A 21,920-nucleotide genomic window follows, 5' to 3' on the forward strand; every position below is an offset into this window, starting at 1 on the left:
CCCCAGGTCAGAGATAACAGGAGTGGTTGAAATCAGAATCCCTTTGTAGCGGGAGGTCGAAGAGCAAAGAGACTACATTCATTTGTTCCCCTTTACACATGTACTCCTCCCCTGTTACCCTTCCCCCTCTCCCCCTTCCCCCTAGTACAGTAAAGTAGGGTTTGCTTAGAAGGAGAAAAGGCAATTGGTGTGTAGCCTTCTGCCATTGGAGATGCTGGTGGCCCCACCTATTGGCAACAAGAAGGGCAAACGGACAGACTGCAGGCAAAGAGGGACGTCTGAGGCTTCGAGAGAGGGCTAACAGGGAATAGGGAGCTTTATATTATTCACGGAGCTTCCAGCTTCCTTCTCCATACTCTACTGCCTTTCAAATAGGAGGTAATACTGCTGAGACCTGATCGTTTCTGCCTTTTTTTCTGCATTGCTGCAGCGATCCCCTTTATAGGAAGAAAGAAATTAAAGAAAAAGGTGTATCTTGGCTACCAAGGTTCATTTCCTAGGCTGCAGAACAGCACTACTTTATTATTTTTTTTTCCCCTTCAGATCACATGATTTTAAACTAGCTGCACTGCTTAGTCCTCTGCAAAGAGAGGTAGTTTATCCCCCATCCATACATGCCTCTGTACATTCTACTGCCCTGTGAAACCATTCTCTATACCCAGTCCTGAAATGAGAACCTGCTCCCAGTATTGGCAGCACCTGCTGAAATGAAACTCCTCTCTGTGCGCACTTTGATGCCAAACCCTATAACTAGAAGGGACTCCCTCTAGTTTAAAGGTTGTCTTGGTAAACATATCTACTTTTTTCATATCATTTATAGTTATAATATGCTATGTGTTTGTACAAGTCCAAGATTTAGTAATTCCTGAATTTGTGTGGCAAAGGTTTAAGTCCTGGATGCACTCCCAGACTCCTTGTAGTAGTCCATGGGTGAGCAGTCTTTACTGCATATATAACTTTTGGGCGCATGGATTCTGATATTTGTGTTAGCACTATAGTGATGTCCTCATCAAAGTTCAGAAGCAAACAGTATCTCTTTTTAAAGAGATAGGGATACATAGTATAATTTAAGCCAATATATTAAGAATGTAAAGCTATTATCAAGCATTTATAGTATATGACTTATGATTAGGGTTTTGGACATTACATTAGACATACTTCATAGAAATAGACTTAAAAATAAATACTCATTTGCTGTTTATCTGTGGCATAAATAATGAATGTATTATTTGCAAACACTTAAAGAAGCATTGTATCTTTCATTACCAGATGAATAATACTGTGCAATGCAATTTGGGCATGTGTTTCAAAATAGGAAAGTACTGCTTTTTCCTGGCACTGTGTTCACAGCTAGTGTGGCCTGGATGCTTTGTTTATAACTGGCAGATCTATCAATAGTGTTTACTACATCCATTTTTTTAGATTGCTGCTGTTTATTGGATACATTAACTAAGTGAATCCTCCCAAAAAGAAAATAGGAAAGATGTTGCTTTTCACACAATTAAATTTGACTGGGAGACAATTAGTGCATTTGACAAGAGCATTACTTTCTTTTATAGACCAATTTATATTGCCACAAAACTGGCAAAATAATGAATGTTTCATTAAGTTTTAGATCATGTATATTATATTGAATAGAAATGACCCCAAAATGTTTGTTTTAAAGTGAGGGGTCAGCAAACAAAATCAATTTGTTTCTTCTTGCAACATCCAGAAACACTGCAATTACTTCCCAAATTGAAACTTATATATGAAAATTTTAGTGATATTTAGCATACATAAAATGTTTACAGTATTCAGTTTAGGAGAGATATTTTAACTGGTTTTAAGCTGATGATTGCTTTTATTTTTAATGAAAACAATATTTGCTTAGAAATATATTGTATCTACATTCAATAAAAGGAGCAAGGGAAAAGTGTTAAAATTCTGAAAAATGAACATGTAGAAATAAAATATTTTCATAAGTTCATGTGATATGGCCAAGTATAAAATGTCTGTAACATGTAGTCTGTTTAAAACTAGAAAAAAGAAAAAAAAATAAAAAGCTTGCTCTGATAGATTTTTTTTAAGGCTCTTTGGTGAATTGCATTTATATCCAACATGTAGGTAGGGAATGTACATGACTTTAAGCGTGGCATTACAATATGCAAAGAAATTAATAAATCTTGGCATTTAATAAACATACAAGCTTGCTACTTTAGTAGTTTGATAAATTATCAGAATATGATTGAAAATGAACTATTTGCATTAAAGTGGAACACATTTATTTGATCTTTAAAATTTACAACTCTTTAATTAGACTGTTTTCCTCTTGGACTAATTTTGTAAGGTGTGCAAGGTTTGATTGTTGGTGGAATTAGGATTAATAGAAATACCTTCTGGTAACACTTACTGCCTTGAATGTTCTACTGTAGTATGGCAGTTGAGAAAGGCTGCATTAAATGCCCTTATAAAAATAGTGAAATGATTCATCTCCATTGTAAGTTTCCTTGCAATGATAAAAAAGAAAGCTCCTTCTTTTTCTGATATATCAAAACTATGCAATTCTACATTCTGTAATTACTCTGAATTTGTTCATTGATTGAGTAAATTTCATCAGACCCCCATTACTTGATTGCTTAGAAGTTTCTTAATGATCAGTATGCTGTAAGAAGCATTCGAAAGTCGTGAGTGGAATGGCAATGATATTGTGCTTTATGAGACTATTCAAAAAGTCGTCCTGATTTATATAGCTCCAAAGCTCCCAAGTCTTTGAGATTAGCCATGCTGCCTGCTATTTTCTTCATACATCAGTCATCCCTCACTCTTTACTTCCTAAACACAACAGGAGTTTGGAACATTGCTTTAATTAAGCAGGGATTAGGTGGCATTTCCAGTCAACTGCACAGTTTGTGTTTGTTTCATATCTAATATGAAGCATATCATCTTTAACAGTTAAATATATTTTTCTTTTTAAATTTGGATTCTGCAAAGAGATAAAATAATAAATGAGCTATCTACTATAGTATATCTCTGTGCAAGAATATTTATATAATATACTTACCTATATGACATGTACAACAATTTTGTGTTTTGGTTGTTAAAAATCCATCACAACAAAACATCTTGTGTCAGTGGGAGGAGAAAAGGCACATTTATTCATAATTTTCTCATAAGCATATAGTATTTCTCTTATGAGTTTTTTCTTAAACCCAAGGCACCCAGGAGAATTCATGAAGAATTTTGAACTTAAGAATATTCACAGTAAAGAACTCAATTGAGTATCTGAGTAAAATGTGTACCACAATATTTAAGTTAGTGATAAATCTAAAGTATCAATTTTCATTGCTTTTGTAAGGAGACTTCTAACAAAAAATTAATTAAATTGAAAATACTTTAAAAAGAAAGACTATTTTACCATTTTTACCAATTCCAAAGTGCTAATGGGGCCCAGATAATATTATAGTAGGCCTTTCACCAAAATTCCTTTGTCAGTACTATTTTTCTTTTCCAAAAGCAATGTAATCTTGTAGATATTATTTGGATTTAATATGCAATTTCAAGATAATAAGAAGTAACACCTGATTTCAGTTTTAATACCTGCTGTAATGAAATTTCATTTTCTTTATTAGTAAGAATAAATATCTGTAGCTTAAATGGGTATTAATTATTATATAATTTTATTAAGTCACCAGCTTTGTCCAAGTATACTAACATGTTATTGATCAACTAAAATGACAATATTAAGTATTTTTACAGTTAACATTCAACAAGTGTTCAGTTATATTCTGGGAGCAGTGTTAGGCACTAGAAACCAAAAAAAAAAAAAAAAAAAAAAAAAGAAGGAAGAAGAAGAAGAAAAGAAGAAAAACAGGCCCTGCTCTCAAGTATCTTATATTTTACTGGCAGGAACTGCATTGCATTTACGTACACACATATAGAATCCATATACACATATGTTCTATATAGGGAATATATGTGTGAATTTCTTTATATCTCTATTCTATATGTCAGTAGTGATTTCCTTGTGTATTTTCTTTAAAATATATATTTAATTAATATAGAAGTGATTACTTTTTTGTCTGAGCAACAAATTGGAATTGTTAACAATATTGAAAATCTATTGCAATATTATTTAAAATATGACTCGAATTAAGAAGGATATTTTTACCCTAAGAAGTAATTTTCATTCATAAACAATATTACAATGTTCCAAAAGGGAAGTGTCCTCCTTATATAAGGATAAATATGTACACATAGGTATTATATCATTTACATTTGTTATTTTATCTTTGTTATGTTTCAATATGTAGAGCTTCAGTAGGATTCTCTACCTTACTGATAAATAAAACTTTCATTACAAAATAATTTCTGACCAAAATGCCATTATTTTATGAATTTTCATTTCATATTTACATTTGTCAACTAAATACAACATACTTTAAAGTCTCATAAATTTGTACATATATTTGGCTATGATAAATGATAATAAACTGTCTTTTTTTAAAAGCTAGGAAAAGAAATGGAACCAAATTCTCGTATTCAATTCAAGAAAATGTTATGATTTATTTAGATTAGGTTTGCTAGTTTTTAACAGCATCTATTTTCATGCCTACTTCCTCATCAAAATAAAATATAAAAATTGAAGCCATTTTGACTTCTTTCTAAAAATATATCATATCTCAATTATGTAGTCCTAGTAAATTGTCTAACGTTTATTTGGAAGACATATACCAATCAAGAGAAAGGAATGTATATGCAATGTCAACCTATAGATGAGATTATAGCAGTCATCATAGTTAGTGAGGACACTAAGTTTCAACCTTCTTGAAGTTTATGGCTTAGAATGGAAAAATTGTTGTAGAAATAAGATGAAAAAAAGATTCAGAAATATGAATGTCATGAAAAAAAGGTTCAGAAATATGAACATGTTCAAACATAAGTAAATACTGGTTTTATTACATTAAATTGTTTGTATGTAATATGCCTATATATGTAGCAGATGACCACAGAATTACCAAATTTGATTGGGCAATACAAATACAATTCCTGTTATAGCTTAAGCTTTTCAAAAATGATTTAGATAGAAGTAATGATAAAAATCTGTAGCTCCTGCTGCTAAGGAGGCTGAGTTTGGTAAATTGTTATGAATTGCAGAGGGCTAAAGCCAACTCAGTCTTCTTCACTAAGTCTAGTACTAATATAGTAAGTTACCAAGAGCAGATCAATAAACTGCTTAAGAAAAGGAAAAAAGGAACAAGTTAAAGCTTTCATGTTGATTAGTATTGGGACTGAGTGCAGGAATAGCTCTATATTTTTTGCTTGAGCATGATTGGGTGGGGAGGATGATGGGGGTGGAGAAGTTAGTGAAATTTCACAATAGTGCAGTCAGGTAAGAAATGAGATATATGCACTGACTTCCCTCCTTAGTTGGAAATTTGGAGTTCATGGCCTCACTTTCCAATCAAAGAGGCAGAAAGGAGTGATGAAGTAGAGTGTCAAACTGATAAGATCTTACAGGATGATAAGTTTATCCCAATAATGAGCTTCTTGACTGAGGTATGGTAGAGAAATTGATCAGAGAAATTGCAAAGTGCTGCCAGGTGAGAAAAAAAAAAGAATTAACATGTATATAAATAAATGTGATATATGTTAAAAGTAATAAAGAATATTTTCTTTTTCAAGAAGCAACATGAGCTAACAACTTAGGGAATTGGCAAAGGCCTTGAAGAACCTGAATTGGCTCACTTTCAGGGGAGGATGAGAAGGGAGGACATTCCACACATGAAGGTCCCTGTGTATAAATTTTTTCCTATATAAGGATAGGAGATGGATCATCATGGTTAGGATCTATCTTTTTTAATACCATATAGGAGCATCGACTGTTTAGAGTTGGAAGTCTACCATATGACATTTTTGAGTACGGTTGAGTTTGTAGTCAACCCAAAACAACCAAATTGTTTTCAAGTGAACTCTAATTTAGCCACATCTCTCCAACTTTTACTTTTGATTAAAAAATCAATTTGAGTTATGAGGAGTTTAATCATATATAAAAAGTTTATGCACTATCATTTTATGATTACTTTTACAATTATAGAATTTAGATATGAAAGACATGTTAAATGTCATCTAGTCCAATCATATTATTTTCCTCTTCCCTTTTTAAATATAAGTACTTGGATTGGGAGAAGAAACAAGTAAATGTGTCCTGTGAGATTGTGGGCTTATGATTTTAATTCTCATGATATGTCATTCTGTATTCAAGCTTATTGGGAAGTACTAAATTGAAACCATCAAGTGTTAAAGCAAATTCTTTGTTATTTTTATTATTCTATTCTAATTGATATAATATTCAATTCTACAATTATTGATACAACCTACAAACACATAGGAAAAGTACAAAGCATATAATCTGTGAATTTTAGGTGCGTGTTTGTACATTGGTGGATTGGTAATGCAGCTGTACCTTTTTTAAATTGGAGCTATTATTTCTCTAGTGTAGGAAATTGCCATTAAGAAAACTCTACTAATTCGGACTAACAGCTATCTACAATTTATAGTCCTAGAGAGATGCCTTTGCTAGATGCAGGTGTAATCCCCCTGCTTCTGGTGAGCTCTGGATTGTTCCCTGAAGGGCAGCCCTGTGATTGCCTGCATGCTGCCTGTATGTAAGGAGACATGACTCCTGAATAATTGAGATCACATAGAGGATGTTGCAAAAGTATACATGTACTCTGCTTTAGAAAAGAGATAAACAATATTTCTAAATGGCAAATTAATTGTCTCTGAAAATTATATATATACATGCATATATTTCTGAATATAACAGATAAATTAGGTGTGATTACTTGCTTTGCGAAAGGATTCCACAAAGATTTCCTTTAAGTGAAAAAATTTTGTTAGTGCATTTAAAATATGACTTGATTTCTAGTAATTTGGCTTGTAGGGGCATCTTAGATGGTACAGTGGGCACTAGCTTTGGAGTCAGGAAGATCTGAATTCAAATCCTGCCTCAAATACTATCTGTATGTCCCTGGGGCAAGTCACTTACCTGCCACCTGCCTGAGTTCCTCATCTGTAAAATGGGAACATGCTGGAGAATAAAATGGCAACCAATCCAGTATCTTTGCCAAGAAAACAAAGTCCATGGGATCATATGTAATGAAACATAACTAAACAACTCAGCCTGCAGATAAAAATTTTTCATGAACACATTGTACAAACTAAGACATGCCCTACATAGAATAGGAACAAGACTTTTAAAAATTACCTAATAAAACTGTATAAAATTATTACCTTTTTTTATGTGCTACAGACCAAATAACATGTTGAATCATAACCGAAAGGTGTCTTTAGTGACCTGATTTCTCAATCCCTCTCTTGAAAATAAATCATTTTTTCTTCACTGGCCTTCTAATGGTACATTCTTGAAGGCTGCATAATTGCATTGATATGCACACATATTTGCCTGTGTAGCTATGAACAAGCACACATATAACATATGTATGTGTATGCATATAAGTCTATATATCTATACATGTACATCTGCATATATGTGGGGAAATGTAGAATGTATTCTGGTGAATCAGGAAAAAATATGATCCAGTTAATATAAATTGACAAAAAACTGAAAAAAAATGTCTCAATATTACCAAAATGTTATGGTTCATAGGGATTGAATTGTTGATTGTCTTTTTATTTTCCCAGAGCATAGCAAATTTCCTGAGATGGAGTTGTGTAATGTCCAGGCTAGCTTTCTGGAGGTCTTCCGGAAGGGCCTTGGTCTCAACATGATAGTCACCACAAGGATGGACAAGAATAGAGTCTAAAGTCTGTCTCCTTCACAGTCTGTGTCTGTCATAGTCTGATCCAGTCTCAGTCTGATCCAGTCTCCAGCAGTCTGACAGTCTGACAGTTTCAACCAATCTCAGTCTGAGTCTGACTTTGTCCCCAGTTTTCTCAGCCCTTAAATATTCTATTACAATTACATCATTATAGCATGCTAAATATGTGTGAACTAGAGAACCATTACATCACCATAAAGTGGTGTATTAAGTACTTTTAACTAGAGAACCATCATCTCATCAGGTTCACTGAGTTAATACCTTGTTATAAGTATCCTTGTTTCAAAAGTATACTTCTTCAAAGTTCCAGCCCTTTACAGAGATGGGGAGAAACCATCACTTTTCCTTTTCTGAGGGCAAACTGATTTTTCCTGGTGACAATAGAAGTCATTACTAGACAAGTAATAAAATTCTGACTGGAGTTTGGGGCAACTTCAAGATGCTGAGTTGTCTACTAGAAAGTCCTTGAGTGCAATTTACAGGAAACATTTGTTTGTCTTCAGACTGACTAGGTTCTTTGGGTTAACAGTGCCATGAACTTTGTGAGCCGATTTACTGTTAATAGCCTTTCAGATTGAAATGTGTTTCATTAATGGGCATTGTGGTGTTCTCTTCTTTTCTAAAATATGATCGTTCTCTGGGAGCAGGTTTCTTGGGGAACTTCTCGAGGCAGCCTTAGTTTCAGTTCTGATCAATAATCACCTCAAATGCAGCCAGATGATAAAAGTTCAAATCCTTTATTGTCTCTTCCAAAATAGCCCAGTTAGTTTTCTTAGAGGCCTATATCCCTCCTTGGTTCCAAGAGCCCTTGTAGCTTGTCTTTTGTTGTCCAGCTCCCTCTGAATCTCCAGTTCTACTCTTCTCAGCTGACATCAGGCTCTGTCAATCTCCCGAACTGACTTACTTCACTGACTCCTCCACTGACTGACTTTACTGACTCTAAGAGCTTCTTATATATGATCTCTTTAAGGTGTGAATCCAAAGGTTGACTCCTCCTCTGAGAGAGTGGGATTATGGGAGGTGTAACTTTGTGAATCTCCCAGACTTGTGAATTCTAATGTGTGAGCTAATGTGTGAACTCTCAAAGGTGTAAACTTAAGCATTGTTTCTATCAATTCCAGTGCGTTAACATTTTGTAAGGATTCTAACAGGGCATGAAAGAGATTATATTCCTATTACTAGTTTGTATAGTCCATGGCTGTTGGTGAACTTTTGATCAATCTGGTACAATGATTTTTAATAGCCATTGAATAAAGGAGAATTTCCATGCTTCCTCTTAGAACTGTAACTTTATCATTAAATAGCTACATAATGGTAACATATAACAAAACTAAGGAAAACCTAACTTCCAGGTAATAGCACTTCACATTTTAGGGTACTCAACAGCGTCTTTAAAAGACCATGTCAAAGACCCTTTCCTGAATTTTATTCTTTTTTCCTTATTGTTTCTGTATAGGTCACCTTTTACAGGAAGTTTTACTGATACTTCTTATTCTTATTCTGGTAGTTCTAGGAATTTTTAAATATATATTGTAAACATTGTATTTTGATGTTAGTTTCATTTATAATCTTATGTAATTTATACATTTAAAAATATTATTCTTAAAAGGACACCAATTTGCCAAGAGGTCTATGACAGGAAAAAAAGGTCAAAAACTCCTGCTATAGTTTTTAGTGTTCTTCTTTTCCTTAATTTGTCATTTATTTACCTGTCTATTTACGTATTATAACTGTGATGAGTCAATAATTCAGTTGAAAAAATATTTGTTACTACTATGGTCCATGAACTGGGTTAAAAGCTGAAAATATAAAAAAGACAAAAGATGGTCTCTGCTTTTATGGGAGTGACAGTTTAATAGGTCAACAACAGAAAAATGATATACAAACTTTCTTGAGAGCAGTACCTCAAGGCAATTTTTTTCTTTAAATACCTTAGGTTTTTGTAATCATAGATTTAGAGCTGGAAAGAAAGTCAATATCATGTAGTCCATTTCCTTTATTTTAATGATGAAGAAACTGAGAACCAAAGCAGTGAAATTCTTTCATGCAAGATCACAGAGTAAGTTGCAGAGATGGAATTTTAACCTAGATTATATTCAAATTTAACATGCTTGTTAAATTGAATTGAGAATTCATGTACACCCTTACAGGAAGCCTTTGCTGATTCCCTATAGTATTAGTCATTCTCTTTTCCTAAAATTTATATATTCTCTGTGTAAATATTGTATCATGCTCAGAACAAAAAGTAATGGTTTTCATTTTGTCTTTGTATCCAGAGATCTAGCACAGAGTCTTGAGCAAAGTAGAAGCTAAATCAATACTATTTGAATTCAATTGATTTGACTTGATTCTAAAGACAATGGGGTCAGATGCTAAGTCAGCCTTCTGTATTAACGGTTTGATAAGTGCTGGGGCTCCCTTCTTCTCCCTTCCTTCTCCCTTAATAATTTTCCTCACAGAGTAGTTTGGAACTATGCTCAAAAAGTTATCAAACTGTGCATACCCTTTGATCCAGCAGTGTTACTACTGGGATTATATCCCAAAGAGATTATAAAGAAGGGAAAGGGACCTGTATGTGCACGAATGTTTGTGGCAGCCCTTTTTGTAGTGGCTAGAAACTGGAAACTGAATGGATGTCCATCAGTTGGAGAATGGCTGAATAAATTGTGGTATATGAAAATTATGGAATATTACTGTTCTGTAAGAAATGACCAACAGGATGATTTCAGAAAGGCCTGGAGAGACTTACACGAACTGATGCTAAGTGAAATGAGCAGGACCAGGAGATCATTATATACTTCAACAACAATACTAGATGATGACCAGTCCTGATGGATCAGGCCATCCTCAGCAACGAGATCAACCAAATCATTTCTAATGGAGCAGTAATGAACTGAACTAGCTATACCCAGAAAAAGAACTCTGGGAGATGACTAAGAACCACTACATTGAATTCCCAGTCCCTATATTTATGCACACCTGCATCTTTGATTTCCTTCACAAGCTAATTGTACAATAATTCAGAGTCTGATTCTTTTTGTACAGCAAAATAATGTTGTGGTCATGTATACTTATTGTGTATCTAAGTTATATTTTAATATATTTAACATCTACTGGTCATCCTGCCATTTAGGGGAGGGGGTGGGGGGGTGGGGTAAGAGGTGAAAAATTGGAACAAGAGGTTTGGCAATTGTTAATGCTGTAAAGTTACCCATGTATATATATCCTGTAAATTAAAGGCTATTAAATAAAAAAAAAAAAAATAATTTTCCTCACAGCCCAACCTTCTGTGAGATGAGGAGAAACACTAAATTTAACTAGATATAATATAGTGAATTGTTTAAAAGATCACATAAAAGAAAATCCTTCAAACATTTTATAGATTATCTAAATTTTCAAAAAGAATCCATTTTCTCAGTTTATTGAGATTCCATAGTTTTAGGAAAGGCAACAAATTAGAAAGTCAAGAAAAAAGGCTGAGTTATTTGTCTCTTATTTCTCTCTTTTTGGGGTTTAGGTACTTGAATTTCAAGGGAACACAAAGAAGAATTGGTTTTAGCTTTGTTTACTTTGCAAATAATAATGTGATATCCTCTCTTATTTTTGCCTGGAGACCAATTTATTGTAGTTATGTCATTTTTGGAGAATATTCAATTTCACTTTTCTAATAATCATAATTTGTATTTATAGAATGTTTAATTGATTACAAAGAACTTGCCTTTTTGTTGTTGTTGTTGTTGTTATATAATCATTGAGTTGTGTCTGACTCTTCATGACTAATACGGACCACAGCATGCCAGGCCCTTTTATTCTCCACTGTCTCCCAAAATCTATCCTAGTTCATGTTTATTACTGCCATGGCAGTATTTATAGCATTAGATTTTCCTTTAGTCACCAGACATCCATATCTGAGTTTTTCCCTTTGCTTTAGTTCAGTTTCTTCATTCTTCCTGGAGCTATAGCTATCTTCAGCCCTTCTTCAAGAATGTGTTAGATACCTTCTGATCTAAAAAGGGTCTAAACTTATGATGTTATATCTCTTTTCATTTTAATACTGCTCATGGCTTTTTTTGGGCAAAAATACTGGTGTGGTTTGTTGAACTATGCAAGCCCCTCTGACACGGAAAAGCAGTAAAGAAAGCATAAGTTCAGGTGTCTGTATATTTATTTCTCTGTGTCTATATCTTTGTCTAAATCTCTCTATACATTCATGCATACATGTATGTATGTGTATACACACACACACACACACATATAAATTCATGGTGACAAGTCTAGGGGGTATCAGGCCCAGAAATCAAACCCATTTCTCAAGATGAAAGGAGACACCAGTACTTACTCAATTACATTGTTTAGGATTTCTTGACTATGAGATACTGTTCTTTCTTCCATGTTTAAAAATTTTGAAATTAATACCTTATAATCTCATCTTAGAAACGACTTCTTTCTTCTGAATTAACCAAAAAAAAAAAAGCCCACACCAAACACTTGATATAATATATCAATATTTGATATTGATTTTACTGTTGTTCTTTTCCTATATATATAATGAATATTATATATATAATGAATTATATATATATATAAAATATAAAATGAATTTTTAAAAATATGTAGATAGGTGATTTTCTTAATGTATATTCAAAAGAATTTTTGATGAGAAACTTAGAATAGCTATAAAGTTACCTAAACTAAGAAGAGAAGAGACTATTTTGGTGGTGAAATTTCCATTCAGATGAGATGAATTTATTTTACAGGTTACAGAATTACCTTTAGTAAAAAATACTTCTCTAAAGATTTTTCAGTTATCTTTGTCATGGGAAAAATATTTCTCATTGAGTTTATGTGATAGGCAACTGAAGGAGAATAATGCTATCACAACACAAAAATTCTGGAGAATACAACTGGTTTTGTTATGCTTAAACAAAGGTTCAAGATTTAAGGAAAAAATAATCTTGTAACAAAATTGGCATTTGAACAAAACTTTTAATAGAGAAAAATTACACCAAAGAGACAGAGGAAATAAGTTTGTTAACACATAGCAATCTTAATGGTCTCCATAAAGGTCCCACAAACCTAGTCAAACAGAATCATGATTTCATTCTTCTTCTGATGTCATTTAGGTTAAATTAGCTGAGTTGGATCAATCTAGTAAAGATTTAAATATGAAGTTTGTAAATATGCTGTAATGCTAGAAGGGTATTTAAAAAAAAGATCAGTGGGAAGAGAATTACATGTCAAAAAGATAAACAAAGGTCAAAGCCTAAAACATCTTTCCACAAATAAAGCAAATTAAATTATTATAGAAACTCAAATTCTCTTTGGGTTTTTATGACCGGAATTAAAAAAAAATATTTCCCTTAATGCTATCATTTCATGAATCAGGTTTTAGGCAGATGAGGATAATATTAACAAGAGGCAGGCTTCAGCCAGTTTAAATATCCAGAAGAAATGGCCATGAAATATAAGCAATAAAACTTAATAAAAGGAAATAAAACTTCTCATAACATTGACAACATAGTATAACATAATATATAGGGGACCTTATTCAGACTAAGTAGACCTGAGTTTAAATTCTGCCTCTTACTTTTTGACTATTTGACTATTTGACCCTGAGGAAATCAGCAGTCTGTTATTTAATAAATCCCCAAACCTGAGCTACCAGGCTTGGGAATGTCTGTTTGACAAAAACTCTTGGCAAAGCTGGATATAGTTTGCCAGAAATTATATTTGGACCACATCTCATATTCTATATCAGCTAAAATAATTCCCCTAAATATTCATGACTTAAATGATCATAAGGTTTTTGCTAATTTGGCTATTGATAAAGTCAATTATAATAATAATTTCCCTAATATTGAACCAGCCCTGCATTCCTGGTATAAATCCTACATGTTCATGGTGTATTATCCTGGGCATGATTTTTGTAATCTTTTTGCTAATATTTTATTTAAGAATTTTGCATCAAAGTTAATTAGGAAGATGGGTCCATAATTTTCTTTCTCTGTTTTTGTCCTATCTGGTTTCAGTATCAATACCATGTCTGTGTCATAAAAGGAATTTGGTAGGACTCCTTCAATCCCCATTTTTTCAAATAGCTTATTGTTAATTAGAGTTGATTGTTCTTTAAATGTCTGGTAGAATTCACATGTAAATCCATCTGGTCCTGGGGATTTTTTCTTAGGGAGTTGATTAAAAGCCTGTTCTATTTATTTTTTTTTCTAAATGAGACTATTTAACCAATTTATTTCTTCCTCTGTTAATTTGGGCAAGCTATATTTTTGTAGGTATTCATCCATTTCATTTAAGTTATCGAATTTATTGGCATAAAGTTTGGCAAAGTAACTCCTAATTATCGCTCTAATTTCCTCATCATTAGTGGCAAGTTCTCCCTTTTCATTTTTAAGACTAAAATTTTGACTTTCCTCTTTCCTTTTTCTAATCAGATTTATCAAGTGTTTATGTATTTTGTTGGTTTTTTTCATAGAACCAACTCAGTTTTATTTATTAATTCAATAGTTTTTTTTAAATCTTCAATTTTATTAATCTCTCCTTTTATTTTTAGAATGTCAAGTTTAATGTTTGACTGGGGGGGTTAATTTGCTCTTTTTCTAGCTTTTTTAATGGCAAGCCTAATACATTGATTTTCTCTTTCTCTATTTCATTCAAGTAGACCTCTAGAGATATAAAATTTCCCCTTATTACCGCTTTGGCTGCATCCCACACATTTTGGTATGTCATCTCATTTTTGTCATTCTCTTGGATGAAATTATTAATTGTATCTATGATTTGCTGTTTCAATCATTCATTCCTTAGAATGAGATTATTTAGTTTCCAATTACTTTTTGGTTTATTTTCCCCTGGCTTTGTATTTAATGTAATTTTTATTGCATTGTGATCTAAAAAGCTTGCATTTACTATTTCTGCCTTTCTGCATTTAAATTTGAGGTCTTTATGTCCTAATTTTTGGTCAATTTTTGTAAAGGCTTCAAGAACTGCTGAAAAGTGTACTCTTTTCTGACTCCATTCAATTTTCTCCAAAGATCTATCATACATAACTTTTCTAGTGTTCTATTTACCTCTTTAATTTCTTTCTTATTTATTTTGTGGTTTGATTTATCTAGTTCTGAGAGCACAAGGTTGAGATCTCCCACCATTATAATTTTGCTGCCCATTTCTTCTTGCAGCTTTCTTAACTTCTTTAGTTATTTAGATGGTACACCACTTCGTGCATATATGGTTAGTGCTTCATTATCTATGCTACCCTTCAGCAAGATATAGTGCCTGTCCTTATTTCTTTTAATTAGATCAATTTTTGCTTTTGTTTGATCTGAGATCAGAATGCCTTACCCCTGCTTTTTTGACTTCACCTGAAGCATAGTAGATTCTGCTCCAGCCTTTTACCTTTACTCTGTATATATTAGTATGTATTGACCTGCTTCAAGTGTGTTTCCTGTAAAGCAGGTGGCTATCCACCTGCTATCTGCCTCTGTTTTATGGGGGAGTTTACCCCCATTCACATTTATGGTTAAAATGACTAATTCTGTATTTCTTGCCATCTTGTTAATCCCGCACCATTTGCTTTACCCAGCCATCCCTTTTTAGGATCCCTCCCTCCACCTTAGAGTCCCTCCCCTTTTCTTAAACCTTTCCCTTACAATTTCTGTATTCTTTCCCATTTAGCCTATTCATTCCCTTTTCGCTTTTCCCCTCCCACTTTTCAGTGAGGTGGGAGAAGTTTCTCTGTAAACTGAATATGTCTAATATTTTCTCTTTGAGCCAATTCTGATTAGAGTAAGGTTTACACTATGTTCACCCCTCTCCCTTCTTTCCATCAGATATAATAGATCTCCTCTGAATCTTCCTGAGATGTAGTACTTTTACTTTTCTCTCTTTGTGGTACAATTTCCTTTCCACCTCTAAATTCTTTTATATATTATAACAGTAAAACCAAGTTGTACATGCCCTCTTTATGTATACCCATAACAGAAATACAGTTCTCAAGAGTTCTTTTTGCCTTTTTATGTTTCTCTTGAGTTCTATATTTGGAGGTCAAACTTTTTGTTTAGCTCTGGTTATTTTATCAGAAATAAATGGATTTCCCCTATTTCATTGAATTTCCATCTTCTTCCCTGAAAGAAAATATTCGGTTTTGATGGGTAAGTTATTCTTGGCTATATACCAGCTTCCTTTGCCTTTTGGAATATCAGATTCCAGTCCCTTCGATCCTTTAATGTTGACACTGCTAGATTCTGAGTAATCCTTATTATGGCTCCTCATTACTTGAATTGTTTTTTTTCTGGCTGCTTGTAGTATTTTTGCCTTGGTCTGATAGTTCTGGAATTTAGCCACAATATTTCTTGGAGTTTTAATTTTGTGATCTCTTTCAGTACGTGATTGATGAATTCTTTCAATGTCTATTTTACATTCTGATTCTGTAACATCTGGGCAGTTCTCTTTCATGATTTCCTGAAAAATAGTGTCTAGGCTCTTTTTTTCATCATAATTTTCAAGGAGTTCCACAATCCTTAGATTATCTCTCCTAGATCTATTTTCCAGTTCTGTTGTTTTCCCAAATAGGTATTTAACATTTTTTTTTCTATTTTTTCATTTTTTTTTTTTTTGGTTTTGTTTTACTGATTCTTGGTATCTCCTCAAGTCATTTATTTCTATTTGTTCAATTCTGATTTTTAATGAATTATTTTCTTCATTTGTTTTTTAAATTTCTTTTTGTAATTGTTTAATTGAGTTTTTAAATGAATTGTTTTGTTCTCTGGAAATTTTTTCCATTTTGCTAATTTTATTTTTTAAGAAATTATTTTCTTTTTCTAATTCACAAATTCTGTTTTCCTAGGAATTATTTACATTTTTCAGTTCACAAATTCTGTTTTTCAGGGAGTTATTTTCTCTTTTCACTGTATCTTTTAATGAGTTACATGCCTTTTCCATACCCTCTTGCAAAACTTTCCTTTCCTTTCCCCATTTTTCTTCTAGTTCTTTTTAAGAGCCCTTTTAATTTCTTCTATGAGAGCGTTATGTGGTGGGAACCAGACCATATTCACCTTTGAGTTTTCATCTAGAGACAAACTAGTTTTGGTCTCCTCAGGGTTTGAAATCTGCTCTCTTTCGGTATAGAAGCTATCTATAGTTAAAGTGTGCTTTAACTTTTTACTCATTTTGACAAAAAACAAAAAAACCCCAAAAAACAAAAACAACAACAAAAAAAGCTGCAGTCTGCTTTTGGAGCAATGGGGACTTACTGAGCTTCCTCACCAGATAGCAGGAAGTGGCAGCAAAGTGTCAATGGAAGGCAGCAGCTGTGCTGGGATCATGGGTTGTACGGTGAGATTGTGCTGAGTCCCTTTTGGTGCTGGGTGGGTGTGGCCAAGTCCCAAGAGACTCTAGCATTTTGGGGTTATAGTCTTTACCCCACGTGTTTATAGCTTCTCTGCTGATCTACTTGCTTGCTGCCAAGGCAGAGTAGCCAACACTATGGTAGAGTTCTCCCCACAGATTTTCATCTGGAGAAGACCACATCCCACTCCCCTCCAGTTTGTTCAGCGTGAATTGTTTTCTGTGTTCTCACTGCCTATCTGCCTGAATCTGTGCCTGGCCTAATCCCATTCCATCCCCACATGGGAGCAAACCAGATTTTTTTCTAGTGAATTTCGAGATTATCTTCTGTTGATAATGTGTTGTATTAGTATTTGTGGGTTCTGACAATCAAGCAGTAATTCAGGGGCTAAGTTTCATAAAAATAGTTTGAGGGTAGAGGAGAGCTCAGAAAAACGTGTATGTCTTCTACATTTTCTTTGCTCTGCCCCCCCCAACATAACTAAATATTAAAGATGATATGCAAATTGTATAGTCTATTTTTGAATATAATTTGACTACTGTAGTTCATATTTATTACATTTTTTTTATATAGATCTTGAGATTTTTATTTCCTCAGAAATAGTTTAGATCCCCTTTAATTTAATTTTTTAATGTGATGCATGGGCAAGTCCTTCATAGTTAAATTTTGTGAGATGAAATGGTATTGATATTGGGAAAAGGTTTGCTTTTTTTAACAATATGAGGAAAGTGTTGTCAATGTATTGCCAAAACTCTCAATTTCTGATATCTTGGATCTTGATCAGAAGCTATGGTACATTTTGCATAGGGAATAATGATATGTTTTATATAGACCTGTTTTTTGCAGAATTTGATAGCAGGCTTAACTGGCATAACAATATCTATTGAATAGACAGAAACTTTGGTGAAAACAAATTTCTTGCTCTATAATTGAAGAAGAGGGACAGGATAATTAGTATTTAGTTTAGTAACAGGTTGAGAATGACATAGAATTGTGTATACCAATCTTCCTAACATGGATGTTGTAATTGGCACTAGGAGAACCATTGAGCAGAAGCACCTATATTATTCTTGGTTAAGGTGATCATATGATACCACAGTGACTGCCACAGAGTATCCTGACTCCCATATCAATATTCATGATGGACCTAATATATAATCTTCCTTCTATGCTAATGTTCTAAGATAATTAACCTGGTTATTCAGTGCAGGAAAGGCTACAAGAAGCCTCTGATGAGCACTAATCTACTCCATAAGCACTGATAATGAGTAGTGAGAGGCATCAATAAATTTCCTACATTATTTCTGATTCTAAAGTAGAGAGCTTTCAAATTTCCAGTTCTATTCTCTCTAGTCTCCATGCTACAGCCTTGTAATTGGTGTAAATATCTTTCTTGTCTGGTCTATCCTTTAAGGTTTTCAAACACTAATAATGCAACTAATCAATTGGCCGATAGGGATGATTTTCCAGGGTCCTCATTCTATGGGGTATTCTCCATTACTTTAGTAACATCCAAGGTCCAGTTGTGTATACATTTTTCCCAGAGGACAGAATTATCAGGAAAGCAAGCAGAGGCACCATTCATTATGGGCTAAATAATTATATCTGGAACACAATTGGGCATTAGCAGAACCAAAACTTTGGCATGAGACCTAAAGAGAGGGACACCTGAGAAGCAACTGCAAACATAATTTTGGTTGTACAATTTCCATTAACATTGAGTGCCTTAACTGTTGTTTGAGGACCCATCTTGTATGAGTTATTATTATAAATCATAATGAAAAGCTCTGGAGCAAAGATTATAGTATAATCTTGTGCCATCTATTTCATACTACCTAGGGGTCTATAATATTCAAGTAATTGTTTTTCAATAGAAGTATAATGAATGTCAGGCAGCTAGGTGGCACAGTGAATACAGTGCTGAGCTTGGAGTCAGGAAAGTTCATCTTTCTGAGTTCAAATCTGGCTTTGGACACTTACTGGCTATGTGTCCATAAGTGGGCAGGTCACTTATCTCTCATTGCCTCAGTTTCCTCATCTGTAAAAAAAAAAGCTGGAGAAGGAAATGGCAAAACCATTCCAGTATTTTGCTATGAAAATCCTGAAAGAAATCATTGAGTCAGATGTAACTGAAAATCACTAAGCAACAAAAAATATTATTTAGATTTGTCTTTATTTGTGTAAATGGGGTTTTGTAACTGATTGTGTATTTTAGTGAGTAGATTTTTAGTGTTTCATACAAATTTTATTTCTCAATTTTTCTCTTTCTTCTGGATTATGCTGGTAATGTACAAAAGTGCTGATGATTTGTATAGGTTTACTTTATATCCCGTAGCTTTTTTAAAACTTTTGGTTGAGTCTTTGGGGTTCTCTAAGTCATTTACCTTATTATCTATAAAAAGTGAAAAAAATTGATTTTTTTTTGCCTGTGCTTGAATCTTAAATTTCTTTCTTTTTCATTATCTTATTGCTAAAGCTAACATTTCTAGGAAAGGAAAAGTGAAAGGAATACACATTTATATGGTATGTGCCAGGCACTATATTGATGTGTTTTTACAAATATTATCTTATTTATTTCTCAAAAAGTATGCAAAGTAGGCATTTTTATTAACCCCATGAATTGAGAAAACTGAGGCAACTGGAGGTTAAATCACTTGTGGCTTGTTTAATTTCTTCTTCTGAAGTATGGTTATTTAAATATTCTTTCCTTTTGATATATATATTAAGATACTTTATATTTTTTTCTATTTTAAGCTGTTTGATCTAGATTACAGTTAGGTGAAATAGCTTCTGATAATTCATTTTATCATTTTTACTTTTCATAGATTATTTATTTCATCTTTTTTTCTTTTTCAGAAAAGCAGCTTCTCATTTTCCTTTATAATTCAATGATTTTTTTCTTTCTGTTTTGCTAGTCTCCCCTTTGATATTTAAGATTGCTATTTTGGTGTTTATTTAGATCAGAATCCCTGCTCTGTTCCTACAATTAAAGCTACAAAGGTTTTGTTTTCTTATGAACTCTCCTCTTCATTCTGTCCTGGATCTCTGATTTGAAACTGGATAGTAAATGACAAAGCTTCTAGATGACAACTATTTCTGCAAAGAGCATTAGTTCAAATACACATTAGGAACTCTTCTTGCCTTGATGCTTTTTGTACTTGTGCGTAGATGCAATTTTGGAATGCCCTGTACATGTGACTTTAACCAGATCCAGTCTATCTTTCAAAGCTTTCTTGTGTGGGAAAATGATTCTCATTTTCCTTAGGTTTCTCTATCAAAATTTGATTTGGTCTGTTTTCTAAAAATTTGTAATGGAAGTATGATGGCAAAGCTAGGCTGTATTTCTTCCTCTTAGTATGATATCTTGACTCTATTTATTTCTAAGATACATTAACTTCAGTAGCTGGACTCTGAAGTCTTGAGGTTAAAATAACCAGAGCTTTGGGGAAATACTGGTTTTTGCCCAAAGATTATTTGTTCCAATTCTCCTTCAAATCTGGGTACAAAAAATTGAGTGATTACAAATAATTAAGTAGAACAGGAGACTAATCATGATATTTTAAAGAGATGTCTGTTGGGAATCTTGAATTTTGGCTCAAAAAAAAGAGAAAGAGAACCCTTATTACTCTGGGCATAGATGTTCTGATGAAAGCACATTAATAGCATATAAAACCTAGCAAGCAATCTTCTTCTTATCAATCTTGTTTTAAAGCTCCTTACAAAGTGAAGTGACATCACCCTTCACCCATCTAACATGGCTGTGGGCACTGCACTTTCTATCATTATTCCCAAATCTCTTACTGATTTCAACAGCTTTATTTGCTCAAGTAGCTGCTGGACTCCTTAAATCTCCTGTCTCAACATCACCAAATGAACTATTCAGGTGTGTAGGGGACACGATGGCGATTATCAGATCAAAAGGTCTAATGACACTAATTCTGGACTCCTTCCAAAAGAGAGTAAAGAATTATACTTAAAGTAGGATGGAATGTGGAGTCACAGAGATGAAACATAACTTAATTCCTATAAATCCATGTCTTTTTAGAAATTCACTCCTTCTTTGATGAATTTTTTAATCAGATATATGGATTTAAAGGGAATTGATTTTTATAGATCTGACTATGTAGAACTGATTTTATTTGCCTGAAAGGAATAAAAGACTAACCTTATCTTAAATTTTATTGATTCAAATATGTTTTGTGAAAGCAAATTATCTCTTGAAAGAAACTGAGGACTTCTCAGAATAGTCACTTGATAATTCCAGACCCAATTTCAAAGGTCTGTTAATCATTAAGGCTCTGGGAAGGAGAACAAAAGGCTTGCTCTTCTAGTAGAAATATCTGAGGTGAGGTGATCTCCTGGACCTTTACTTAATTGCTTAGAGAAGAATCTAATTATTTAATGGCCTGGAGATATTTCTAAGACATCTATAAACTGGCTAATCTTTATTTGTTGATTGAGGAAGCCTGAGGTAAACTAAATCTCCTTAGTTATTCTAGCTTAATGGACTACTTACCTCTAAATAAATCTCCTTATTGTGAGGCATTATATTGTTTCTTATAAAATTATAAACCTAACCCTATTTCATTTTCCCAAATTCCCCAGATAAACTGAATCTAACTTATAAATTCAATCATACTACAATTCAGCTCATACTGGCTCAAATAAACAATTGTAAACCATGTGAAATTGACCACCATAAATCCATAAGCTTAGGAAAAAAAACACCTGCAAACAATAAA

At 33.2% G+C, this 21,920-nt stretch overlaps 1 protein-coding gene across 2 annotated transcripts in view; it reads left to right on the forward strand.

Moving 5' to 3' along the window:
• The window catches only part of GRID2 (glutamate ionotropic receptor delta type subunit 2), a 1,791,455-nt gene that overhangs the window by 1,191 nt on the left and 1,768,344 nt on the right, over positions 1 to 21,920 (forward strand). The gene's annotated exons all lie outside the window — the stretch shown is intronic.

Source organism: Sarcophilus harrisii, chromosome 6 (genome assembly GCF_902635505.1).
Source record: "Sarcophilus harrisii chromosome 6, mSarHar1.11, whole genome shotgun sequence".
NCBI lineage: Eukaryota > Metazoa > Chordata > Mammalia > Dasyuromorphia > Dasyuridae > Sarcophilus > Sarcophilus harrisii.